This window comes from Elephantulus edwardii, unplaced genomic scaffold, assembly GCF_000299155.1.
Source record: "Elephantulus edwardii isolate Elephantulus edwardi_28Jun2011 unplaced genomic scaffold, EleEdw1.0 scaffold00070, whole genome shotgun sequence".
Taxonomy (NCBI): Eukaryota; Metazoa; Chordata; class Mammalia; order Macroscelidea; family Macroscelididae; genus Elephantulus; species Elephantulus edwardii.
In genome coordinates this window covers 3,004,438-3,008,123 of record NW_006399820.1, presented here as the reverse complement: position 1 = coordinate 3,008,123, position 3,686 = coordinate 3,004,438, and the positions used below count along the sequence as shown (strand labels likewise).

General features: G+C 40.4%; 1 pseudogene; it reads left to right on the top strand.

The window, feature by feature from the left end:
- The first annotated feature begins 311 nt into the window (after positions 1–311).
- On the top strand, positions 312–3,425 carry LOC102853601 (annotated as a pseudogene).
- Positions 3,426–3,686: the final 261 nt, after the last annotated feature.

Below are 3,686 nucleotides of genomic sequence, written 5' to 3'. Positions count from 1 at the left end.
TCAAAAATCAATTGATCATAGGTAGATTGGCTGATTTCCGGGTTCTCAATTCTATTCTATTGATCTATGTGTCTGTCATCATACCAGTATCATGCTGTCTTAACCACCACGGCAGTGTGGTAGGATTTCAAATCAGGGAGTGAGATGCCTCCTACATTTTTCTATTTTTAAGGAGTGCTTTGCTTATTCAGGGCTTCTTTCCATTCCAAATGAAACTGCCAAGGGGCACGCACAGACTTACCGAGTGAACCTGCGGACCGCGCGCCGCTACTACAACCAGAGCGAGCACGGTGAGCACCCCGCCCGGGCGCATGTCCGAGTCCCCGATCCCCGCGCGCGCGTCCCCGAGTCTCCCGCCCGAACTTCACCCCGAGGACGCGGCCCGGTGGCCTTTGACCGGGAAGGGCCGCGGGGTTCAGGCCGGTTTCGATTTCATTTTAGAAACAAATGTGCCCCGAAAGGTCAGCGCCCACGGGACGGGGTGGGGGTGGGGAGAGGAATGACCACGGGTGGGCTCAGGGTCTCACACCTTCCAGAGTATGTACGGCTGCGACGTGGGGCCGGGCGGTTGCCTCCTCCGCGGGTACAGACAATACGCCTACGATGGCGCCGATTACATCGCCCTGAACGAGGACCTGCGCTCCTGGACGGCGGCGGACATGGCCGCACAGATCACCCAGCGCAAGTGGGAGGACGCGGGTGAGGCAGAGCTCAGGAGAGCCTACCTGGAGGGCAGGTGTGTGGAGTGGCTGCGCAGACACCTGGAGCTCGGGAAGGACACGCTGCAGCGTCTGGGTAAGAGAGTCTGTGGCCTTCTGACCCGCGTGAGCTGGACTGTGTCCAAACTGCTGCTCTCTCAGGAGGAGGGAGGGAGATGGTTAGACTCCAGGACACCCTCTTAGTGGGGGGAGAAGGATGGGCAGTCCCCTCTCCTGCGATTCACCTGCCTCTGAAAACCCACCTGAGGGTCCGCTCTGGGTGGGTCTGACTCTGGTTACACAACAACCACGCTCTCAGTATTCATATGGTGGCAGCAACCTAATGTCCGCAGATCAGATCCACCAACTACTGCATGGGAGACAGATGGGAGATCACGCCTGTAAAAACCTTAGCTAAAAAAAAAAAAATAAAAAAAAATGAGGTCTCTGTGATGAGTTGGATAAGAAGGCAGTGGATTTGGGGTTTTCTTTGAGTTTTGTTTTATTTTTAAATTTCCATTTAATATATTTTTATGAAAAATTACTATTTTCCAGATTAAAACAATGTAATGAGGAAAGTAAGGAGCTCTGGTGGCTCGGTGGTAAGGAATTGTGGTACCAGTACAAAGGTTTGCTATTCAAATTCACCAGCTGCTCTGAGGGGGAAAGACAGGTAGTCAACATCCTTAGGATTTTCTACCTCTGAAAACCCAAGCTAGAAAGTCAGCTATGGATGTGTTTGGACTCTGTGGTACACAGCAACAACAGTGAGAAAGTAGATCCTTTTAGGCTTTTGTTTATCTCTTTCAGTATCAAAGGTGACTTCTGAATTTCCATATCTGCTTCTGCATCTACTCTGATGTTTTGGTTGAAGTGTGTACATAAAACGTGAATCTCACAAAGAAAGTTATAAAATAGGCATATTTCTGTAGTCTTTCTAAGTAACCATAAATGGTCATCTTTGATGCTTCACAAAAACTACAAAAGTAATAATTTCTGAGTTTAGTTCCAATGAGAAACTCTACTGTTGATTCTTTAACATTCTACTAACTAAAACCCATACGGTCATGTTGCATGCTGAATAAATCTTGTGCTAATGTAGGATTTTTTTTCCAAATGACATATTAGTATACTAATTAGGCAGATCTTCCAAGACCATATATTTTATTACAAATTGCCAAAAAAAGTAATCTTTATTAGTGTTACCACTGATAGAAGCAGCAAAGTGTAAATTTTGGAAAGCTGGATACAAGTTTTCAAATAATCTATCTTTTGAGAGGTTATCTTTTATCATTGACAACAATACAAGTAACAAAATTAGTAGTGGTTCATTTTCAAAGTGCCAAATATAAAAAATTACATTTTTCATTCCTTTTCTCAATTACAATTTTTATTTTTTATTTCATAAAAAAGAGGCTAGCTCACCTCATACATATTTGTTTTCCTTGACAAAAACATACTTTGGGAATGCAGTATTAGTGCTTTCTATACAATTCCATTTTCATTACAAAGGGCATTAAATGATGTGGACCAGAGGATGGTGATTTACTTGTTGTTATAATCTGCTTTTCATCTATTTAGAAAGTAAACTATGACTCTTTGACTCTAGGACTCAAAGGCAATTTTATATCTATCTATCTATCATCTATCTATCTATCTATCTATCTATCTATCATATCTATCTATTATCTATCAACTTCCAGACTCTTCCTCCAAGTGATAACCCAGATTTTGACCCAGAGGAAGTTGAACCCACACTTGAGACCTCTTGGCCTCATATTCAATTGTATTAATTCTTCTTGAGGTTTTTGGAGAGCTCTGATTTCCAGCCTAGCATTGCAAAGGGATATATTGATCAAAAGTTTGTACAACAGCTTCTAGAGCTTTTTGATAATAAAGATCCCAGAGAATATGACTTTCTGAACACTCTTCTACATTGAATTTATGGGAAATTTATGGGTTGAAGAGAATTCATCATAAAACAAATTAACAACATTTTCCTCAGGTTTATATATGAAACAGAACATTCAATGATGTTGCTTAACTCCTACAAATATTAGGAAGAATGGCTTTGCATTGACACTGAAAGCAGAACATAAACAGTGTCTGATAAAGGTTCTTATTCCTATGCATACTGCAAAAGGATTAGCTTTGTTTTATGCTCAACTAGCCTATTATGTTGTAGTTCCTGGGAAAAGATACAACATTAACAGAACCAGTGATCAGAGGATTGCTAAAATTTTGGCTCAAAACATGCAGTCCAGAAAGAGATTATGTTTTTAGGAGAAATTGAAGAAATCTTAGATGTCATTGAATCAAGGCAGTTAAAAAAAAATTGAAGAGCCACTTTTTAAACAACTATCCAAGTGTGTGCCCAGGTCTCATTTTTGGGTTGCAGAATGGGCATTTATACTTCTGTAGTAATGAACATATTCTTAGTTTGATTGAGGAGAACATAGACAAAATTTTGCCAATTATATCTGACAGTTGGTATGAATTCTCCAAAGAACATTGGAATCTGATGGTTGTAGCACTGGTATACAACATGCTGAAAATGTTAATGGACCCTAACTAGCTCATATAAACCTGAAATAAGAGAGAGAAAAAAGGAATTGGAGCATGAAGAATTATGGAGAAAGTTAGATGAGCTAAAAGTTAAAGAAAGCTCTAGAAAAGCAGAACAGTCCTTACAAGATAAACAAAATCTCAGCAGTCTCCAAGTGCTGAAAAAAGAAAAATGTCTACCATCTGTGTAGAATGGGAAATTTTGTATACGTTTTTAAAAATGTAAAGATTGGGCAAAAATCTCATCACTATAATAGAATTACTATACATCCCCCCCAACAACTGTAAATGAAAAAAAACAAAAATGGACTAAACCTAGCCCTGTTTTGTATATCATGGCTACAGTATAATGTAACTTTCATCTAATCAGATTTATTGTGTCACTTCTGAAGTTTCCAGAATGACTTTTATCATTTATGACAT